At 43.3% G+C, this 24,384-nt stretch overlaps 1 protein-coding gene across 2 annotated transcripts in view; it reads left to right on the top strand.

The window, feature by feature from the left end:
- LOC119384145 (adenylate cyclase type 3) overlaps positions 1-24,384 on the top strand; it is a 778,406-nt gene that overhangs the window by 341,743 nt on the left and 412,279 nt on the right. The gene's annotated exons all lie outside the window — the stretch shown is intronic.

The following is a 24,384-nucleotide window of genomic DNA, read 5'->3' as shown; positions in this document are numbered from 1 at the left end:
CTCTTCGCGTTCCACGACGCGAGGTCGGTAGCATGCCCAACGAACGCCAACGGAACGCGATCGTGCAAGTGCTCCGGCTTCGCATCGACTCATGGTCCCCTTAGCGGGAGATGGTGTAATTTTTTTCTTTTGTATTCCTTAGTTTACCGCGTTCAGATCAAGCTAATTGACTCGGCGAAGAGTCGTTCTAGTTTGTAGGGACACGTGTCGCATTCTGTCTGAGTGCTCTCCTTATCGGGCTTCGATCGACCAACGCATATTTGAAGGACCTCTGAAAGCCAAGTTTTTGTTCACGATTTTCATGTTTTACATAGTAGCTTTGTCTCTGGTAATTACGAATTGGGATCGTAAATCCTCTAATATATCGTATAACTAATCCTGATATCGGTAATATTGACAAATCTTCGCGTCACTTGGAAATTTGCATACGAAGTAATATTTCAAATTAAAAGTGGCACGTGCAAAACCACAAAGCAGGGGCACAGTAAGACGAACACGGACAGGCGCAAACTTTCAAGTGACATTCCTTTTTCGTCACTCTTCAATATATGCGCCTAAAGAGACACGCGCAAGCAAGGGTGGTCACATGATCACGAGCTAAAAGATTACAACAAGGCACGCAAATGTTTCCTATCACTAAATAACGAAACGGACGTGTCGCTTATGCAAGCATTGCCTCGTACAGATATATAAAAAGCCTCCATCAGTTCGCGGGCTGTGGTATCACTGCTCTTGGCCAATATCCTAATGCTTCGGAAAATCGGTGCGCACATGCAAGCTTGGCAATGCGCCGGCAAATGCGCGTTCCCGTTATTTGTCATTCACAGCTCATGTTCCCTTGCACGATCGTTCACAGAGGTTTGGCCTACGCAAGATTTCCCAGAGGATAGCGTAATTTCGTAGGCGACGCCAGTCGCGCATCTTGCATACGGCCGAAGCGCGCTTTTTTCCGCAACCACCGGGTTTATGCTTACCAGAAGAGATTCTGAGACAAAGCCCATCGAGCTTACGCGGGACGGAAAAGGCAGTCGGCACATCGTGCCTACTCGCTATCTTTTTAAGTTGTGGGATATGCGATGCATATATGGCATCACTTCTGAACGCCTCCTACGATGTGGGCCAGGGTTAACACTCGAACGGGCTCCTTTTGCTTCACGTAGAAGAACCTCTGCGATCACGGTAACCACGGTGCAAGGATAACCGGCAGCAAGTACACGCCGAACGTGATCATTAAAACTATCTTGCATTGCATGTGGGCATGATTGTGAGAGAGCGGGTCGCGGACACTGTTTGGCTTTCCCCCTCTTGACAAGTTTTGACTGCGCAGAATCGTATGGCAACAAGTTAACAACAATAAGACAACCAAGTTACGAGATGTAGATATAAGAACTGCAGCGTTTTGGCAGTGCGTAATTCGTAGGTCAAGGCCAAGCCCTTCTCTCACTGTCGAAAAGCGTGAAGAACAATCATAGGGTCTTTTGTGCATTCACCTAGACGACTTTAAGGCTAAAGCCATGTTTTCCTGCTCATTCGATGTATTAGGGAGCCTACATTAACGGCCGGTCATGTAGGCTCCCTAGATGTACTTATCTTGCCCCGCCACCCTCCGAAAGTTTTGTGCACCTAGCGTGGTTTTGCACTGCCTCCAGGATCGGAGACACCTCACTTGGTTTTGCACTGCCTCCGTGATCAACCCACCTTTGACCAAGCTACGATATCATGTGTTGATGGTGTAGGCTTGTGTGACAGGAGCGAAGGAGCGACACATCGGAAACAGAATCGACGCCCGCAGGCAACGCGAGCCGTGGCTTCACGTGCCACTGCGAAGCGCAGTATTTATTTTCTTCTCTTGAGGTCGCGCGCTCTGCGGTTTTGTTTGCCACCCAAAGGAGGGCGCTGCATTACGTGGCGTTACGTCACATAATACCTCGCCAGAATTTGTGACGTCATGATGACGTCGCAAAATTTGTGATATGTGGTGTGATGATTACGTCATATTGTGACGTGATCGCGTGATGATGATTTTATAGACCACTCGTCCCCTTCGCCGCAGGACGCGAGACGCCGACGACGAGGTCAGATTTCGTGTTTAGTGAGACATAAGGCTTTCGCCTTAATAGCATCGACAGACTTGTCTAAGGTTATACAACTGGGCTTCTTTGAAATGATTAAAAAACCATCGACATAGCTGAAAACTTGATTAACATTAATTTCGTCAAGGATACTAAACAAACAACGATCAACATTCCCTAGGAAGATGTTGCCGAAGACAGGCGCAACACACGACTTAATTGAAATTCCTTGCCGTTGCAGAAAAAATACGTTCTCACGAAACAAAGGTAGAGTGCAGATAAAATTCGAGTAAACTCATGAAATTACCAATCGACAGACCTTCAGTGTTTTGAAAAGCAATAACGCCACTGGCTTCAATACAGTCGCGAACGCAGGCAAAGAACTGTCCATTGGGAATTGAATAAAAGGTCATCTACGTCATCAGAAAACATAAGCTCAGTATAATTCTCTCCCGGGAACCCCGGGAACTGTGACACCACGGAATCGATCACGTCGTGTAAGTCATTCACAAAAGTAAGATTGTAAGAAGGTGGACGATAGCAAACTGTAATAATTACCCATTTCACTCGCCAGCATTCCATGTAAACTTCTCGAGCATGTATTATTTTCTAGTCTAGGCAACTATCTCGAATCGAACTCCTTTTTCACGCACTCTCAGCACGGCTTTCGCAAATCTTATCCGTGCGAAACAGAACTAACATCATTTACACACCATTTGCATGTCATTCTTGATCGCTCTTCTTTTGCAGACTGCATATTTCTAACTTTCTCAAAAGCATTTGATAAAGTCGCTCATAATCTACTTGTGCACAAATTAGGCCAGCTTAATATAGGTCCCCAACGTCTCCTTTGGCTTGAATCCTTCCTGTCCCGTCGTTCTCAGTATGTTTCTGCTAACAACTCTGACTCACCCTCCAGGCCGGTTTGCTGGGGTGTTCCTCAAGGCTCTGTTCTGGGGCCGCTTTTATTTTTAATTTATATTGTCACGTGGTCGTGACGTCGACGAAGGCAGCAGTAAGCACGTCAGAGATGACGCTCTTTATTTGGCTGAACTTGTGGCCGGGAAACTGAAGGTCAAACAACAGCAATACACTGATAGCGGCGAACAGAGCGTCGACCGTCGATCAACTGACAAGCGGTGAAGCGCGTCGGCATTTATACATGTGCTGTCGAATATTCCAGCGTTATCGCTGGTTGTCGTGCAAGTTCTAGAATAAGCTCGGGTGTTGGCGTCTTGCTCGAAACCTTAACAAAACGATCTACAATAATCGCGAAGCATCACCAACAATGAGGCGCGGTTTGCGCTGAGCGTTGCTGACAATCTTTGTGGGCGAAAAGTGATAATAAGAAAGGCACGTGGCAATGCCCCCCTCTGAAAAACATCGTCCCGATACTTAAAACAGAACACGGGGGGGGGGGGCAATGCATGCAACAATAAATAGGAAGATAAAGGAACAAAGAAAAATAAAGAATAAGCACAAGCAAGAAAGTGCAATAATAAAGCAAAATTACAGTCCTCAGATTCGCTAACGCGCGTAATATGGCTCGAGGCGCACGACATGGACGACTTCAGGTCGCGCACGGCGCCGCTGAGAATTCGTAACGCCGTCGTAGTTGATGAGAGCAGCATTTCGGGCTAGCTGGTGATCCATGACATCAAAGAAATTGCGCGACGATTAAGAAACGCAACGAAAGTTTGCGCTGTGTTTGTACTTGTCTTCTTCTTTCCTTGTTTTCGTCGCGCAATTTCTTTGATGTCGTAGTTGAGTGCGCCGAGACGTCGAGATACCCTGTACAGCCCGAAGTATCGTCCAAGAAGCTTCTCACTCAGTCAGCGTCGTCGTATTGGCGTCGAGACCCAGACACGGTCGCCGGGCTGGTACTCCACGAAGCGTCGTCGAAGATTGTAGCGACGGCTGTCGGTGTGCTGCTGGGTCTTGATGCACAGGTGGGCGAGCTGTCAAGCTTCTTCGGCACGTTGTAAGTAAGCGGTGGCGTCGCGATTTTCTTCGTCGGTGACGTTGGGTAGCATGGCATCGAGCGTCGTCGCCGGGCACCTTCCGTAGACCAAGTTGTACGGCGTCATCTGCGTCGTTTCTTGGACGGCCGTCTTCTAAGCGAAGGTCACGTACGGAAGAACGGCATCCCACGTCTTGTGCTCAACGTCGACGTACATGGTCAGCATGTCGGCGATTGTCTTATTTAGACGCTCGGTGAGGCCATTGGTCTGCGGGTGGTAGGCGGTGGTGCGGCGGTGGCTCGTCTCGCTATATTTGAAGATCGCCTGAGTTATGTCCGCAGTAAAGGCGGTACCTCTGTCTGTGATGAGGACCTCTGGGGCGCGATGACGCAAGGCGATGTTCTCCACGAAGAACTTGGCTACCACGGCGGCACTACCTTTGAGCAAGGCCTTTGTCTCGGCGTAGTGGGTGAGGTAGTCAATTGCTACGACGATCCACTTGTTGCCGGAAGTCGACGTGGGGAGCGGCCCCAGTAGGTCCATCCCGATTTGCTGGAATGGCCGGTGAGGTGGTTCGATTGGCTGCAGATGTCCCGCTGGCCTAGTCGGCGGTGTCTTCCGTCGCTGGCGATCTCGGCAAGTCTTAACGAAGTGGGCGACGTCGGCAGCAAGGCGTGGCCAGTAATATTTTTCCTGTATTCTGGCGAGCGTGCGGGAAACACCGAGGTGTCCAGCCGTCGGCTCGTCGTGTAGGGCCTGGAGGACTTCTGGTCGAAATGATGAGGGCACGACAAGAAGGTAGTCGGTTCGAAGCGGCGAGAAGTTCTTCTTCAGGTGAACGCCGTTTCGTTAGAAAAACGACGGCAGTCCTCGCTTGAATACCTTCGGAACAACGGTGGTTTCGCACTCGAGGTACTCCATAATGACCCCCCAGTTCCGCGTCGGCTCGTTGCCTTTCGGTGAAGTCGACGGTACTTATGGTTCCGAGGAAGCAGTCATCGTCGTCGTCTTGCGGCGGCGCGTCGACGGGGGCACGAGACAGGCTATCGGCGTCAGAGTGTTTTCGTCCGGACTTATACACGACGGTATTGTCGAATTCTATAAAGTAGTAATTTTTATTTGGGTATAACACATACAGGGTTTGCCCGCGAGGCAAGGCAGGAGGAGGACTTGAACCCCCTGACTATGCCTTACCTCGCTGGGGCAGCAGAGACAGCGGATTCGAAAGCTACAATTTCACTAAAACATGGTCAATTAACAAGAACATAATTACTAGTACAGTGAGAACACGATCACTATTTACAGCAATAACATAATGGCAGTAATGACATAGTAGCAGAACATAATCACTAATGCAGTAATAACAACAAGAACATAATGAATAATGCAGTGGCCAGTAATGCTCGCCAACAGTAACACTTAGTACCATTACTAATGCAGTAACCAAACATATTAACATTTATACAACACATCTACTTCCGAAGCAAGAAACATGTTCATTATTAGATGTTTTAATTCATGAATTGTTTTACAATTTCTGGCTATTTCAACAACATTAGGATACATATTACATAAAGATATAGTTTCATACTCAATGGTCTGCATACCATAGTTTGTCCTGGCCTTCTTCATTACTATTGATGTGTGGCGTAAACTGTATCCTGTGTCTCGACTGAGGTGCCGGTTTGAAAATGCCTCAAAGTTGGTGGAAACTTCTTTAAACAGCCGAATGCAAATCTTCGCTCTGTAAGAGTTTCTAATGTTAAGGATATTGTAGCGCTTCATTAATTTAGAAGACCCTATGTATTCATTTGAAGAGTTAAGCAAACGAACAGCTCAACGTTGTAGTACTGCAAACTTTGTTTTCTTCGCGTTTAGGATAAACTGATTTGCATATAGCCATTGGTGAAATTCTTTTAACCAAGAAGTTGCAGTAACTTGCTGATCGAGGGTCGCGGGACGTTCTAGCTACATTTAACGAAGTCACTTCACATTATCGCTTGAGTCGTAGGGTCTTTCCTCCACCCCATTCGCATCTTACCAGAGGACAAGAAATCACGCTCAGACTACTACAGACAGGTGTTTACCCCTGCCCAGCTAACGTATCTATTTATATGGATATATCTCCAGACTGCCCAGACTGTGGATGTGTGTGTACATTTGAGCACATGATGTGGGACTGCCCCCACATACCCAAGGAACTCAAGGCGCAAATCATTCCAATACAAGGGTTTTATTCCGCCATCAAAAGTACGGACCGTCACCTTCAGCTTCGGGCAATCCAAGGGGCCCACGATGCCGCGGGCAGGTACTCCCTCCCTGTTCCAACGTGGGAGCGGCCCGCAGGGGGGTCGGGGTAAAACCCGGCTCTCCTCCCTCGGTGTACAATAAAGTTATCTATCTATCTATCTAGTTTGTGAAGGTCAATACCGGAAAAAAACACATTAGTGTCATCCGCGTACATGATCATTTCATCTGTGAGTGGAATGTTTACTATATCATTTATATACACGATAAACAATAATGGCCCTAAAATTGAACCCTGTGGTACCCCATATTTATTCGAGCTTTTCTGTGAACTGTAATCCTGCAGGGAAGTATACTGCAATCGAGAATCAAGGTTAAAGCTGAAATTTGGGCTAGTTGATCTTGACTTAAACACATAGTATAGCGGAATAAAACAAGGACAGAGAAAGAAGCACACAGGACGACCGCTAGCGGTCGTCCTGTGTGCTTCTTTCTCTGTCCTTGTTTTCTTCCGCTATATTATGTATTTGAGAATCAAGGTAGCTATTCATAAGTTGTAACGCTGCGGCGCGAATGCCACACACGTAGAGCTTGTTAAGCAATATTTCATGTTTTACAGAGCCGAAGGCCTTTCGAAAGTCTAATAATATACCAATGGTAATTTTTCTAGGGGCGAAGCTCCTTATGCCGTGGGTCTGTCCATCCTCGGCTTGTTTGTTTGTAGTAGCCACCTCTAGTTCGTGAGAAGCGCGCGTTCTGCTATGCAGTAGAAGAAGACGACGCTGACGAGTGAGACTCTCGATCATGTTCACCTGTGTGGCGTTCTTTCTCCTTTACTACCTCGTTCAGGCTAGTGCAATTACCGTTCACAAGTCACAGGGTGGAACGTACTCGTCTATAGTATACGAGTATAACAAAACACCATCAGAAGTTGCTATACGTGGCACTCAGCAGATGCACAAACCTAAATAACCTATATCTTACCAATGCTAAAGGCGACCACAGGTTCTACCATAAAGACAAGAACGACGATAGGGCAATGCTGAACGAATTTCAACGTCTAGGCCAACATCGACTACCCACGTTGACGCAGCGGTACCTCCGAGCCCTGCAAGAAGACGTTGACTCTACCAACGAGTTTACCACTACCCTCCTCAACGTTCGATCTTAGCATGCCCACGTGGACGATGTGGAACGGGACCCCATACTTACTGCGGTGGACGTTCTCTGTCTTACCGAGACGTGGAACGCCAAAAGACCGTATATCAAATGATACGTTCCAGTCGTGTACATCGATGATGCAGAGCGTGCTGCAGGTGGTGTGGCCGTATACGTCAAACAAACAGAAAATGCACAAGATCTGAAACTACTGCCAACGACACAGAGCCACAACGGTGAATATGCTGCCATCGATTTTGATGGATGCATCATCATGACCATGTACCTTGCACCCAATTTGTCGAGTGGGAATATCAACACACAGCATTGTGTAATTATGACAAGTACAAGAATAGACAATTTTTGTTAGTTGGTGACCTGAATGTCGATATTACCGAAAAAGAGCAATGAGTGGTTAATACAACATATGACAGCCATATATGCTGTCACGTGCACGTCCTTTGATCATATGAAACCAACGACCATCCGAGGGGCTTGGTATTTTCAAATTTCCACTTGCAACAAGTATAGGAACCGCTATCCCTTCATTTCACGGACCATAAAGCCGTGATAATGAAGGGAAAACGCAAGCAAAGCGTCATCAAATTAAGAAAAATAAAAGTTTGATGTTTGTAATATACACACAGTGTTTCTCACTATTTATATGATGATTTATGGGGCGCTACACGGAAGATTCACGGTTTACCGATGATTCCCTCCGGACCTTCGCCCCACTCATCATCATTCACCACGTGGATATGCTGTGAATTTTATTCTTCAATATTACTTATAATTGCACCTCTGATTCTTAATAATGCATTTCGGCTGACTTATTCTTTTGAAAGCCATATTGTTTATCCGAAATAATACGCTTATCCAGTAGAAAGCTATTAGGACGCTTATATATAATACGCTCAGCTACTTTTTAAAATAATGGCAGTACCGAAATCGGTCTGTAGTTGTTTAAGTCGTTGTGATTCCCACCCTTAAAGATTACTGCAACACGAGCTACCTTCATTTTTTCAGGAAAAATTTCAGTGGAAAGTATACTGTAGCAAATATGTTCCAATGGACCGCATATTATGTGAGCAACTGCTTTAATAGGTTGAGCTTTGATGCCATCTTCTCCAGCGGCTGACTTGTAACTCAAGGAGTTAATAATGGAAAAATCTCGCTTTCAGATGTAGCCGTAAGGAATATTGTCTCGCTGACACGATTACCGATGTAACTTTCATAATTTCGATTTTTGGAAAAGTCCCATATAGAGGTTGGAGCACCAGCATTGATAAAATGATTATTAAAGAGATCAGCTGCAGCATTACCACAAAACCTATAATCATTTACAACAATCTCTGACGGCATATTTTGTGAAGAGGAACCTATTAGCTCACGGTAAATGTTCCACATTTTACGACCATCACTCATGGAAGTTTCAAATTTACGCGTGTAGTTTTCAGATTTTGCTTTCTTCAGATCACTGTTTGTTCCGGACTTGTTTGAATTCTTTATACATTTGGGGGTCTCGTGTCTTTAAGAAGTGACTGAACAATTTGTCTCTGTGTTGAATGCGTTTATATAGTTCATGATTTACCCATTCCTTTCTAGCTCTTTTATGCCGGACCACAGGGGAGAAAGGAAATGCTACATTGTATATTTCTTTCACTTTGGACACAAATACATCATACAATGCTGAGGGATTTCCTTCAGCATAAACATCAGACAAATTTGCATTGGAAAGTAACGTTTGAAATAGCTGTGTACTTCGACTATTTATGACACGCTTGAAGTTGTGATTTCTATCAATGCGCATAGAGAATGGTAACGCAGCAAATATCGGCAAATGATCACTTATGCCAGAGCTAAGCACTTCAGAACATGTTCCGTTTTTTGGAAAAGCAGTAAAACATAAATCAATCAATGTTTTTGAATTCGTAGTTATCCGCGTAGGAAGTTCTATAAGGTTGTCACAACTATTTGCTAACATAGTTTCAATAAGTTGGATACTTTCATTATTTTTTCAAGTAAGCCAACATTGAAGTCACCAACAATAATCGAATGGAATTTCTTCATGTTAGCAAGTTCAAGCACTGAGTCCTTATAATGAAGTAGTCCTGTTAGCGCACCTTGCGGTGGGCGGTAGACAGCAACAATCAGAATGTTTCGAGAAACTACAGCAACACATTCAAAATCATCGTTCACACAGGAAAATTCAGGCATGATTTCGCAACCATGGCATTCGCGAGCATACAGAGAAACGCCACCGCCTCGCTTTCTGGAACGATAAACTGAAATGCGTTTGTAACCCGAGAAATGTATGACGTCATGCTCAGCCGCGTACCGTGTCTCTGAAAAAGCTAGGAAATCAAAGCAACAATTTAGTTGCGATAGGTATGTCTCCATGTCAACTTGCTTATTTCTCAAACATTGCGCATTCACATGGAATAGTTGAAGCGCTTTTTCACGAAAACAACTATTCTTCGCTGCCAAGCTGTTAAAAGATACAGCACTGTGACAGAATTCCATATTTGTAGAAGCTGGCGGTGTGTTCAAATCTTTGACGATTTTTTCTGTCACTTTCCGTGGCCAGCTTTATTGCGCGAGCATTCGGCTGCTTGCGCACAAAAATAGTTCCCTGTGAACTCCAAACGAATTGATAACTCAATTCCCTTGCCCTGTTCCTCACAAGCCATAGTAACCGCTTGTTTGTAGAAGTCAGGTTATCAAAGAATTTAATACCCTGTGGTTTGCTCCTGAGATTTTTCTTCTTTTCGAAATTGTGGCAAAACGGACAAGAACGACAGGGTCCCTACCATCTTTTGCACGCAGACGGTGCATTCCGTCAATATCTTTTTCAGATAGTAACGGCAAATCAAGCTGCGCGGCCATCTTATTTATTTCTGTTAACAGGTTCTCTCCTTCTCGTTGAGCCAAACCATGAATTTCCATGTTCTGTCTGCGGCTGTACTGTTCTAGAGCGTCCACTTGTTCTTTTAACTTTGAAAGCACTGTCACGTCTCGCGACTGTTCAACAGCCCCTATTCGGCGGCGTAATTCACCGATACCTCGTTCCTGCTTATTTACAGCGTCTTTTAGGTAATCGTAGGTGTCAGACAAATGCTGCACTGACCTTTCAATGTTCTGCACAGTTTCTTGCAAGCACATCCGTTTGTCTAACTTTGCTTCTAGCGCTTGCATTTGCGACAGCTTTTTGTTTATTTCAGCAAGCTCAATTTGAAGGTTCACAGATTGGCCTGCTGTGTCAGTGTTCCCTTGAGCAATCTTACATGTAGGACATCTAAGTGACTTTTTAGTCGCATCTTTCATCATCTTAAACGACCTAGCTGTAGTGCCGCTACATTTCCCGATGTCGAAGTCACCGCTGCAGTCAATACATCGCATGACGACACCATCATCACTAAACGCTGTTTTACAAAAGGAACAAGCCTTTGCAGTCATTTTCGCTCGAGGGAAATGATACATGTGAAGACAATTTGTTCAGGGCAGCAGCAGCAGCAGCGGAAGTGGTGAGTGATAAATAAGAGTGCAATACAATATTGCAGACAATTTCCACTAACCTGTAAGAGTATCAGGCTTGCATTTAGACGGGATCCACCCACGCCAATCGCTACCGCTGCTGCCCGACGTTATGCGCTAATTCTTGAAGCCTCAGCCTCCATCATGCGAAAAGACCTGAAGGGCCCTTCAAGTTAGCTAGCCAACATAAGGCGTGATGGTCACTGACAACTTTGAAGGGCCTGCCATAGAGGTAGGGGCAAAACTTTGACGTAGCCCAAATGATGCCGAGGCATTCCTTTTCTGTTGTGGAATAGTTGGCTTCTGCCTTGGATACTGACAGGCTAGCATAACTGATAACCCTTTCAAGCCCGTCAGTCTTTTGCACAAGGACGGCACCGAGTCCTAGGCTGCTTGCGTCGGTGTGTATTTCCGTATCGGCGCAATCGTCGAAATGCTCAAGTATGGGTGGCCACTGCTGGCGTCGTTGAAGTTCATAAAATGCTTGCACTTTCGACGAAGGCAGCAGTCAGCACGTCAGAAATGAAACTCTTTATTTGGCCGAACTTGTGACCGGGAAACTGAAAGTCAAACTACAGCAATACACTGATAGCGGCGAACAGAGCGTCGACCGTCGATAAACTGGCAAGCGGTAAAGCGCGTCGGCATTTATACCTGTGCCGTCAAATATTCCAGCGTTATCGCTGGTTGTCGCGTAAGTTCTAGAGTAAGCTCGATTGTTGGCGTCTTGCGCACAATCTTAACAAAACGATCTACAATAATCGCGAAGTATCTCGAACAATGAGGCGCGGTTTGCGCTGAGCGTTGCGACATCCTTTGTGGGCGAAAAGTGATAATAAGAACTGCACGTGGCGTTAATAATGACTTACCTTCCAGTGTTTCATCTAATATTCATCTTTTCGCTGACGACTGCGCCATATTTACAGAAATAACTTGTAACAATGATGCAGCCGTTCTTCAATCTGACCTTAACGCTATCAGTGCGTGGTGTATCACATGGCAGATGGAACTAAACATAACCAAATGCAAAGCAATGCGCGTTATTCCACCAGCGTATCATATCGCTAACACCCCTCTAGATTGCTAGATTGTGTTTCATCTTGGTGTCCACATTTCATCTGACCTTACCTGGAACACACACATTGCATACCTAACAAATCACTGGAATACCTCCGGCGAAATTTTTCACGTGCACCACAATCCCTCAAAATAATTCTCTACGAAACACTTATTCGGCCTAAACTAGAATATGCAGCCTCAGTTTGGGAGGATTTAGTAAAAATGGTTCCAAAGAATTCCACACAAATCATATTTTGTATCTATAACAGGACCGCTAGCATCAGTTTAATGAAAAGTAATCTAGAATTACCATCTCTAGCCTCACGAGGTAAACACGCGCGCCTCTCTGTCTTTCATAGGATATATCATCACCCCCTTTACGACACCAGCCCCTTTCGGCACCACATTACGTATCATCTCGCATTGATCACCAACACAAAGTGGGCATTCCATCATTTTCCTTCACTCATTTGTACCACACACAAGTGATGAGTGGAATCACCTTTCTCCGGATGTCACCATCAAGGATACTAACCAATATGAAGAAGCTGTACGCGATATCTATATCTAAGATTTTCTTTCTTTTCCTTTTAAACTAGGCACCATCACTATTACTTATATCAAGTGTCTATCTTCGTTGAGAGACCGAATTTTGACTTTAGTTTATATTTAACGTACCATGTATTGTGTTTTCTTTTTTGTGCCGCTATTTATTTATGTATTTATTTATTTATTGATACTGCAGCCTCAAACAGAGACTGTATCAGGTGTGAAACAGAGGTACACAGTATTCTAAAAGGGCAAAATAATATACACATAGAAAGTACATAACGCGGACAATATAATGCATACAGTTAAAACACTAAAACTAAGGATGCGAAACGAAATTCGAAGTAATTAGTAAAATGCCGAGTGCAACAATCCGAAGAAAAACAATAAAGAATGTACATTTCAATCAGGAAATTCCGTCGGATTGATAATCGAATTTTACAAGTGACACAACAAAAAGGAACAAATGCAACATAAATATAATCAATGGCACTGAAGAACTACTCTAAGCACTTTTCAAACAATCAAAGTGATTCCTGTGTTACAATGTTATTAGTTAGGTTGTTCCAATCAACAATAGTTCTACAGAAAAAGGAGTATTTAAAGCAATTATTTCGGGGAAATAAAGAAGCTATCGTTAAAGAATGTCTTTGCCTGGTAGCATAACACTCCGAATAAGTGATAATGTGAGAGGTGTCTATGCTGTAATATCCTTTAACTATACGGTACAACAGTTTCAGTCAACAAATTTTATTTCTCTTCGTAACTGCGGGCAGTCCACTTCGTTCGATGAGCTCGGTAACTGACGAACGACCATAAGAATTATATATATATATATATATATATATATATATATATATATATATATATATATATATATATATATATATATATATATATATATATATATAACGTAATACTTTTTTTCCGTATTCTTTCTAATTTGCTGATGTTTGTTTTGGTGTGAGGGTCCCAAATTAGCACGCCATATTTAAGCATGGGACATATAATTGACTGGTATACAAGGAAGCGCACAGAAGGTGTTGCTAATTTTAAGGATCGTCGCAAGAAGAATAATTTGCGTAACGCTTTATTTGTAACGACTTTTATATGTTTTGTCCATATTTGTGAACCATAAACCCAGGTATTTATATTCAGTAACCTCCGAGAGACCTATTCCATTAGCTCCGTAGTGAAATAAAAGTGGCTTCTTTTTATGGGTTATTCGCATAAAGACCGTTTTGTCTTAGTTAATAGTCATCTGAGGCTTCGCCTCCCCGTCCCCACGTGGGAGCGGCCCGCGGCGCTGCCGCCCTGAACGGCTGCGGTGCTCCTTAGGACTATCTTAATAAAGTTCATTGTCTGTCTGTCTGCCACTGTTCACACCATGAAATGATTCCTTGGAAGTTTTCGTTTAACCTAATCTAATCCTGAATTGAATTAACTGTTTCGTAAAGCACGCAGTCGTCTGCATAGAGTTTAATCTTGACATTAATATTTATGGCGATATCATTTATAAAACTAAAAAATAACAGAGGCCGAAGCACGGAGACTTGAGGTACGCCAGAAACAATTTCAACTCGATTTGAGCAGGTGCTATTTAGGGAAACGTATTGATAACGGCTCGTCAAGTAAGCTTTAATCCATGCCAATATCGTATTTGTTACAATAAAGCCCAGCTTGTGGGGTAGTTTATTATGCGACACTTTATCAAAGGCCTTACTAAAATCTATATAAATAGCTTGTTTGTTTTCCTTTGTTTATAGCTTCCGCGAAGTCATGCGTAATTCCAAGTAATTGTGTGTTAGTAGAATACCCGCGTCTGAAGCCGTGTTGTGCATCTGTTAGGACTTTATGTTTTTCGAAACAATCTACTGTGTGCTTATAAATTATGCGCTCGAACATTTCACATGAAGTAGATGTCAGCGAAATGGGCCGATGATTTGCGGTGTTCGATTTATCACCACATTTAAACAGTGGTTTGATTCTGGCGGTTTTCCAGTCCTCCGGCAATGCGTCGTCACTCAGAGGTTTTTTAAACAATACGAGTAAGTACTTTGCACACCATTCTGCATATCTTTTTAAGAAGGCGTTTGGGATATCGTCTGGGCCAGGGGATATTTTAGCATCTATATTGAAAACGCCCTGCTCGGAAATTTTTACATCCGGCATAGGTGGAAAAGGCATGCTAAACATTGGAAGGAAATTATTATCTGTTGTAAACACCGATTTAAAATGATTATTGAAGGCAGTAGACGCCGCTGTGTCATCACTTAAGACGTGTCCGTTAAGAGACAATGAAGCAGTGTTACATGAACTCGGTTTAATAGACCTACAAAACTTCTTGGTGACGTCCTAATAAAAGAGGGAAGGTATATACTATAGTAGCTTGCCTTGTCGTCCTCAATTTGTAGTTTCAGTTTTGTTGATAATGTAGCAATGGCTTCATCTAGTAAAGGGCAAACCGAATTTCTGGCCTTTTGCTTTTTTAGTCTTCCAAGTTTTCGTTGTAGCTAGAGCCTTTGTCGAGTGATTCAAGCATTTTTACCAGCTGATTTTTTAGTTATTAGTGGTACATAACGTACTATAAATTCTTGAACAATGTCTTTGAAAGTTAGCAATAGATCGTTTATATTGCTCGTGTTTTCTGAGAAGGCATTAAAGGAGAGGTCTAGAAAGTCGATGATGGACTCATCGTCAGCGCGAGAAAAGTTTGGGTACTGGCGCTTGACAGTGAGATCATCATACGAAGCATCAGTTAAAGTTAAAACCACAGCTTCATGATCAGATATTCCTGGTACAACATCACACAATACATGATTTTTCACAGTACCGCTAACAAAGAAGAGATCTAGGATTGAAATTGCACTTTGAATTCTAGTAGGTTGGGATATAATCTGTAGCAAATCATAATTAAAAATCATGTCTTGTATTTTAATGTATCTTAGATCTGAAGACTGTGTGGAGAAGGTATTCCAATTTGTACTCAGAAAATTAAAATCACCCGCGTGAATTATTCTGTCATTTGGTGTTATATAAGAGCACATGTAATCATTAAGATTTTCGAGAAGCGATACAGACGAGTCAGCGGGCCTATAAATAGCTCCGACAATGTATCGCATTTCGTTGATATGTGTAGTGCAAAAAATGCTTTCAACACCTGGAATATCAGGCATTCTTATCAGTAGTAAATATACCCTAAATAATATAGCAACCCCGCCACCTCTCCTGTCTCGGTCTTTACGAAAACAGACGTAGCTTTTCGGAATAAATTCGCTGTCGGATATCTCATCGTTCAACCAAGTCTCTGTAAGCACAGCGATGTCTGGTTCATGAGTAAGAAACAGGGTTTCTAAGAGGACAGGCTACGGCAATTTACACTAACGATAGATAGATTTCGGGTACTTGGTTTCTGGTGTCATCTGTTACGCTTTGAAATTTTATACCTTTTATTGTTGGTTTCATCCCAGCCATACAAAATGTCGTCTACATACAGCTTATCATACACCAGCTTTACTTTTGAACCATTTGCCTTTTCATGCGTTGCCGTTTGCCACAATTTCTTCCTGGTTTCTCTAATACCGGTAGAAAAGTCCTCTCTGACCGTAAAATGAGATCCTTTTAGCTTGAAACATGCCTTAAGTATTGACGTTTTCTCGCGATAGTCCAACAACTTTATTATCACAGGACGATTTCTAGCGGTTTTTTTACCTAGTCTGTGGCATAGCTCTATGCCATTGACAGTAACTCCAAGTTTTTTTAAGAACAAGTTTTCTTGGATAGTTGTGGTTAGACATTCAGTAGATTCGGAGACGGCCTCTTCAATACCATATATAATTAGGTTATTCCTCCTGCTCCGATTTTCAAGTTCTTCATTTCCTTGCGCTGCAAGAACTACAGCTTCTTTAAGTTTCGCAACTGTTATTTCATTTCGTCTACTTCTTTTTAGTGAAAGTAATGGGGTTAGCTGATGTTCCAAATTTCCAATACGGTTGCTTAATTCGGTAATGTCGCTTTCAATTTGTCCCTGTTTAGCTAAAATATTGTTGATTGACAGAGTTATGTTAGATTGTCCTGAAAGTAACTGCATCAACAATTCCTTTTCTGTCCGTCCAGGGTTAGGTTGAACGTCACCACATGACAAAAGGTTAACCTTAAATGTGTAAATATCTATAACAAATTTTTGAATAATCGGTGGCCATGGCAGCAGCAGCAAAATGCGGTTATCACTTCTGAAGCAATGGGTAGGCAAGTATCTACTGACCTGAACGATAAAGGAGAAAGGGCTTAGCATCTCGCTGGAAGCGCCAGATGCGCTACTGCCACGCACACTGATCGCTGCCTGTGATGTTGTTCTTCTTATAGCAGCAGGCTTGTCCACGTCATGAGATGATATCCAGCAAGGAGCATGCGCAGATTCCAGTGCGTTCAGCGGAATGACTTCATGTAAAGTGAAGAAACTTGCGTTCGATGAAACGTTGACGCTGCCACTGTAATCCGGGTTTAAGATATATTCTGGAGTTGCGCAGTCGGCATCGGCTGCAGGTAAATCCACGCAGCCAACATTGAACGATAAAGCAGAAAGGGCTTAGCATCTTGCTGGAAGCGCCAGATGCGCTGCTGCTATGCACACTGATCGCTGCCTGTGATGTTGGTTTTCTTATAGCAGCAGGCTTGTCCACGTGATGAGATGTTATCCAGCAAGCAGCATGTGCAGATTCCATGCGTTCGGTGGAATGAGTTCACGTAAAGTGAAGAAACTTGCGTTCGATGAAACGTTGACGCTGCCACTGTAATCCGGGTTCAAGATATATTGTGGAGTTGTGCAGACGGTCGGCATCGGCTGCAGGTAGATCCACGCAGCCAACACCTGAACGATAAAGCAGAAAGGGCTTAGCATATTGCTGGAAGCGCCAGATGCGGCGCTGCCATGCTGCCATGTGCAACTACTTGTAATCTTTTCTAAATTTATTTATGAATTGTGGCGAGTTCTTTTTTTTTACTTTCCGCTAATATTGTGTAATTTCTTGTCACCTGTTTCTGAGCTATTTCCAATTTTCTGTATTTTTGCCCCACTCCCCTTTGTGATGCCATTGGCTCTGAGGGTATCCTAAATAAATAAATAAATAAATAAATAAATAAATAAATAAATAAATAAATAAATAAATAAATAAATAAATAATTTTATGCCTAGGAAACTCAACAAGAGCCCAAACGGTCTCCAACGCGCTTGGAATGCTAATGCGGTGAGATGAAAGTGCAATAGGGTACGAATTTGGGCTGGTTGGTGCATGACTTCAAGTAGAAAACAGCGCTACGAGACGGGACAGAGAAAGGGCACAAACACGGCGCTGACTATCAACCAAATGTGCTTCTATTCCACCAGTCCGCATATTTATACTCCACCATGGCTCCACCATGGCTGAAAGCCTCCTTTCTAGCTTTAAGAACAGGGTCTCAACAGCTGTGCAATCACCGACACACCCCCAGCAACCAGTTGCAGTCATTCCGTATGTACACCAGGTGGCACATAATCTTAAAAAGGTGGTCAGTAGGGCTGGGGTAAGGTTGTTATTCTCTGTCAAAAATAAACTTGGTAGCCTGTGTCAGCAGGTAAACAGAGAAACCAAGACGGAAAGATGTAGTAAGAGGCACCGGCAAAAGTTTGTTGAATGTTGCGATTCTGTTGTGTACAAGATTCCTCTTTCCTGCGGGCGTTACTATGTTGGTCAAACTGGCCGGTGTGCTAATGACCGCTTGCGCGAGCACGCGAACAAGGTCTTTAAACAAGCAAAAGACAGTCAACTGTCCATTCATTGCAATGAATGCGGCTGCCAGCCATCTTTTAAAGATTCGAGTTTCCTATCAAAGTACTATGACGAACGTGCGCGTCTCGTTCCTGAAGCGTATCACATTTGTAAAGGCGGCGAGGCATGTGCTTCCGAAGGAGATAACATTTCTGTCGAGTTAAAACTTTTTTCTTGCCTTTGCGCAGGCTGACCGGCTTTTTCTGCTTTTTTGTTATGCCTTCTTTAGTCATGGTGGAGTATAAATATGCGGACTGGTGGAATAAAAGCACATTTGGTTGATAGTCAGCGCCATGTTTGTGCCCTTTCTTTGTCCCGTCTCGTAGCGCTGTTTTCTACTTGAAGGAGATGAAAGTGGTTTGGAAATTGCAAGCAATAAACCACCACCTATCCGCGACCCTGGATCTCAATGATACACAGAACAATTATTAGCTCAAGAAAAAGGGTCGTGATCAGTTACATCCGGCCGAAGCCAGGTTTCTGTTAGGGCGAGCACCTGTGTGTTGCAAGTATATAGCAGAGCTCAAAAGATCACGTTTATTAGTAAGACTGCAGACATTAGTGAAAAATGCAGGTGTGTGTGATTTGTAGTGCATGCAAGCCCCCCTGTACCTCTAGCTTGGCGCAACTCTAGCTACGTTAGAATTTCCACGCCGGTTATCAGATGGCACAAAAGGCTTGCGCTGAGCAACGCTGTCTGTTTCTGGGGTATTGGGAGCGAGGGGTACGGAGTCGCCCTCTATCTAGTGCTGGGCAGTATCGAAGGTATATGTATCTTAGATACTATCTTAGATACTCTTTGGGTATCTTGTATCTGCATCGCGGTATGCCTCGCAAGACGTGTATCAGTATCTGTATTTCTGATACATTTAAGAATGTATCGTGTATCTTAAGATACAAGGTACTGCAATCGCACCACCACCGTGTAAAACAATAAACGTTGGTTGAACTCCGCTTATCAAGCTGATACTGCTGCCCCTGTCACCAGAATAATACTAAAGGCAGTGACATTATTTCATCTTTCCACTAGAGAGAGAAAGAGAGAGTAAGACGTCTTTATTGATGTTTGAATGGAGAAGGGGAGCTTGAAAGAGACACCTAATGCGGGGTCCCTCAGATGACTCCAGCGACGAGTCGGGCCCCCTGTATCATGGCTTGGTGGACCTCGGGAGCTCCGTCGCGGACAGCATAGTCCCACTGCTCCTCGTTATGTAAATGGTGAAGGAAAACTGGTAAGGGATGGAAGATGTTTGCAGTGCATTCAATTGTGAGTTTTCCAGCGAGGATAGGCGATGAGTTGCAGAAGAGTGGTAAGTTGGGCGAGTTGGTAATGCTCCATTTTGTAACTCGCAAAAAACGGACGGTAACACAACAGGAGAGGAAAGCACCTGTGCCTGTTTGTGCTTTCCTCTCCTCTTGTGTTACCGTCCGTTTTTTACGCAGTTACATAATAGGCGATGAGCCCTTAGCGTCCTTACTTGTGGACCAGAGTCACGTGGTGGCACTCGCGTCGTGTCCACAAACAAACGCACGCAGGTGTACGCCCTGGCGATCTTTTGCTTTCTCGTTTTTTTTTTCTTTTTAATTGTGTCAGTGCCACGACACTTGGTACTTAGTCACTGTCTTGTGCCGTGTACTTCAATGCGTGCGGCGTCGTTTTCACACATTCTTATGCCTGTGTAGTATCATTATCGAAGTTGTTCTTGCGTAATGCTTCGTTACGAAGTCTGAAGAATGCAAGAATGGGGGTTCCTTAGCCTCTCGTGGCCTTCACGCATCGGCGATTTGATGGATCTCGTGGATGTAATTTTGACTTACATGCAACGAGATTGATATACGAAAATATGGTTCTAACAGCTATAGCACCACCGGTACCGATGCTGGATCCTACATAACAAGCATTAGCCTAACAGACGCTATCTTGGCATGCGTTTCCTTTTTATTCAGAGTTTTTAAAATCACAGTTTGATTGTTGGGACAAGTTCTTTCTTAGCTGCCCTTCTTTTCCATCCCATACATTACCTGCAGTATGCCTTTAACCAGCTGCCAAGGCAAGCTCTCTGCTTTATTCTCACTTTTAACTGTCTACGTCATTCCTGCTACAGCTTATGTAGTTATATTCCACTTGAATTTACTTTGATCTAATGGTGATGTTGAGAACAAATATGTAGTAAGATGGGCGCGCCTGTAGTATACAGTAACAGAACTTCTGTTTAGTAAGTAAAACAGCAAAATTGAGTTTGCATTATGATAACGTAAATTATTAGGGACCATCTTAAATATGTGAGCAAAGGTATCCGAGAAACAATATACCGAATGCTCCGTTTTTCCCGTGAGCGTCCCGACGAGCAGTTTTACGCTATTTTCCCATGGGCATTGAATTTAGTTGTCGTAGCTATTAGGGGTTATCCGCTGCGGTAGTCTAGTGGTTATGGTGCTTGACTGCTAACCTTAAGGTCGCGGTGGCCGCATTTCGATGGAACAAAAATGCTAGAGACCCATGTGCTTATATTTAGGTTTTAGAACCCCAGGTGATCGACATTTCCGGAGCCCTCCATTACAGCGTCTCTCATAATCAATCATATCGTGGTTTGGTGGCGTAAAACGCATCAATTATTATGAGCTCTTGGTCGTGCCACCTGTATCGTGTTTCTATACTTATTCACTGTGTTTGATACGGAAGCTCTTTTCTATTTTACTTGGTTATATTTGTTTTCCTTGCTTAGGCTTCCCTAATTTCTTTTACTATTACTAATCACCAGGTAATCTTAGCCATAAGTGGCAATAGTGTGAACAGTGGCGGTGTCCTGCGGCGCTTTGTGCAACTGTACAATATGTCTTAAACGTTCCTGGGTTGCACATGTTCTGGTGACGTATAACTGTCCGGTGATCGGTTATTGCCAAAACCGTAATACGTTTACAGGCAAGGCAGAATTCCACAGCGGCATTTGAACAATCGTGCCGAGGATTTTTACTGAAGTTATTGTGATTAGATGACAAGCCGCTAGCTGGTCGGCAAGCAGAGCCGCGGCTCATCAATTACAAAATCGACAAGCAAAAACCGCTGTCAGCGAAGTGCAGAAATAGCCATCATGTTAAGCAGCTAAAGTTACGCCAATAAGTTGTTTCAAAATGAAACTAATAGACCTTGAGCAAGAAGCAAAAAACTTTTGATATACTAAGATACATTTTATTCAAGTGAAGCAAAGTCGGTCCCAGGTAATAAATCTTCAAGCGCACACTTCTGTGCATAGGCATTGAATGCTACATTATAAAGATAATAGATATATAATAGCAAATTGGCGAATGTATCGAAGTATCCTTATACAATTGGAATGTATCATCTTCCAAGGTGCGCTTAGTGAACACAGACAGCACAAACGAAAAAAGTACAGGACATAAGGCAACGAGCGCAATTGCGCTCGTTGCCTTATGTCCTGTACTTTTTTCGTTTGTGCTGTCTGTGTTCACTAAGCGCACCTTGGAAGATGAATCAACACCAACTAGCCCACCTTATAGCTCTTCTCAATGGAGTGTATCGTTTCGGGTACAATCAGTGTTGTAGTGTCTTGTATCTGTATCTCAAATATTTTTTCCAGAGTATCTTGCATCCTATCGCGATACAATTTCGATGTATCTTTGCCCAGCCTTGCCTCTATCAGACGCGCCTCGATTGCTTGCTAGGTAGGGTACCACCAGCGCACTCCCCGTAGGTAGAAAACACCTCGTGGAAGCCCTCCTGGACATTTCTGTAAGTACTTTCGAAACGGAATATGTTCTTTGATGTCAAAATAATAATTATAGACGAACACAAGGCACAAGATAGTTTACAGTCGCCGTCTTTTTGCAGAAAGACCCCTGAACCGGCTTCTTACGGGAAAGATAGCCAGTAGACGAGTGCAAACTATGTGAAATATATCGTTAGAGTAGATGAAGCATAATTGAAAGAAGCCTCAAGTCGGCGATCGCACGGTTTCGAGGCAAATGACGGTGCTTTTGTGAGAGCGTCTTCACTATGTCCGCACTCATGCATGCCTTCAGAATGGTGCAACAAGGAAGATGAAAAGACGAATGATCACACGAACACAAGCGCCGTGTGATGATGATGATGATGATGTCCTCGTCTTGATCACGCTCACCCACAAAGGGGGATGGGCCAAGAACCGGGTGGCAGGATGCTTAAGGTAAACAACAATGATACTGAACAAATCTTTAAATTTAGGTTTAAAAAAATGTAATTGTTGAAGGAGCAAGCGGCCAGACTATCGTTTCGGTAGTTTCTAAGGTAAATAATAACAGATCTCGAATCAAGATTATGGACAGAGATAAATAGACTAACACGGTAATATTTTTGTTTCATTTATGTAATCGAACACAGCAGAGCAGACATCCCTGTGGCTATACCCTAACAAAGTGCCGCCAAAATATAAAATTTCTGGAACATTCATTGCTAAACCTAACTTCTTAAATGGCGCTACAAGGTATCCTTTTCTCTGATTAGAGTAGCAGCGACAGAATAAAAAGAAATGCTCTATTGTTTCCATTTCATTGCAAAACATGCATAACGAGGACGCCTTGAGTCCAGCTTTAATTTGGGTAATAATTCAATTAGGAATGCTACATCCTAATCTGGTGTATGAAACTTCTAACTGGCGAGATAAACACCACTGTTTATTCCAGCAGGATCTTAGATGTGCGAAGTCTTTATATTTATCCAATGAGGATTCGCCTATTTCGCTTTGCAAACAAGCATTTCTGAATCTCAATGCTGTCGCGTAAGCCGTATCTGGTAAAATCGGGATGAGGGGTCCACTCAGGGCGATTGCGGCTAATGAGTCCCCCATTTCGTTCAAAGATAATCCGCGGTGGCCTGATACCCATAGCAACTGAACTTTTTGTTCGGCGCTTGTGTTCCTGTGATCTGTCCTCTTTTCGTCTTCCTTATTGCACCGTTCTGAAGCTATACATCTGCACCAATTCGCCCAATTGTCAGTGCTACTCCGTACTCATGGCTTCACTTCTGCTGCAAGCGCGTTTTGGCACCGTGCTGTGAACATTAGGCCACGAGATATGAGAATTTGTGAGTACCAAACAAGCATTGTTCCGTGGGTGCTATCAGAGCAGTTCAAAAACAATTTCATTAAAACTACGACTTCGGTGCGCCAGTGGCAACATTGTGATGTGCCGTCCAGATGATTCAGTGTTTGTTTTGATATTTTTGGTCCAAAATTCGTGTACGTTTTAATGTCATTTGACAAGTTGTCTCGCACTGCATATTGATCGGTCTTCTTAGCGAGTAAGTGCCGCTGCTTCTGTTTCTTAATGCAGTGCATTCATTTCATTTGGTTTTCACACAAAGCATGAGCAAATGCGATGCCTTTTTTATTATGCTGCTTACTAATCGTTCCAGTTGCATTCCAATGAACTTGCTGCTCTCTGCTATCAACAAATTTATAGACCAAAGCTGCACCATTTCGAGATTGCTGGAGGAAAGAGAATCGGTCTACGAGGCCAAGCATGTAGCAGCATGCAACGCCAAAGAAAAAAAATACGATACAGTAACGTTCGCCGGACTTGTTCTCCAATAAGCAATTATATCGGACCAGTTGATACGGATCCAAATTGGTAGGAAGCGCACAACTTTTACTCCTTCTTAAATACAAACACGCGGCAGGACGAGGTACGTCGAATTTTAATTGACGGAATAGAGCACGATTGTCCTTCCGATATAGCTGAGGCTTTCAGTAGTTTCTTCTTCCCTGATAATTCAAATTCTCCTTCAGAAATCATCAACATGAGTCGTTTACCCCAATCATTCTTCTTATTTCCTACTACACCGGACGAAATCATTGCTGTAATACGTAATTTAAAATTGACAAGTGCTGGAATAGATGAGATCCATCCTGCGAACATTAAATCAATTGTGCACCTAATAGGTGATATATTTTCATTTATTGTTAATTTATTATTTAAAAATGGTATATTTCCTTGCGAACT

The sequence above is a fragment of the Rhipicephalus sanguineus genome, chromosome 2, assembly GCF_013339695.2.
Source record: "Rhipicephalus sanguineus isolate Rsan-2018 chromosome 2, BIME_Rsan_1.4, whole genome shotgun sequence".
Classification (NCBI taxonomy): Eukaryota; Metazoa; Arthropoda; class Arachnida; order Ixodida; family Ixodidae; genus Rhipicephalus; species Rhipicephalus sanguineus.
Note: the sequence above shows the minus strand (reverse complement) of the source record. Positions and strands in the feature narration are given on the sequence as shown.